Here is a 394-nt window from a genome sequence, read left to right as displayed (position 1 = left end):
GATGTTAGTGGGTATGGGACCACTAGTAAATTAAGGTATTAAAAAAATAAAAAAACGGGAAGGGTTGTTTCACATATAGTCTCGTCCTATCCCGTCTTGTCCATTTCATACTGCCAAAAATTTTGTGTCCTATAACCGTTCTTTTTGAAATAATTACCTTTTAAACAATATTTATTAAAACATTTTGGTTAAGAAATTCTCAAAATTTTCAAAAGTATACAAAATTCTCAATATACCTGTCTCAAAGTAATTCGTTATTGTCATATTTCTTTTTTAATATGAATCTGATAATTGAAAAACTTATAAGATTTATTTTAGGAATATATATATTTTATATTTAAATGTTGAAACTATCCATATCTATAACAAAATAGCTGGTTGAAAAATGTCTAAA

This window comes from Camelina sativa, chromosome 15 (assembly GCF_000633955.1).
Source record: "Camelina sativa cultivar DH55 chromosome 15, Cs, whole genome shotgun sequence".
In the NCBI taxonomy this organism is placed as follows: domain Eukaryota; kingdom Viridiplantae; phylum Streptophyta; class Magnoliopsida; order Brassicales; family Brassicaceae; genus Camelina; species Camelina sativa.
The sequence above is the reverse complement of the archived record's forward strand: the minus strand, read 5'-3'. Positions refer to the sequence as shown.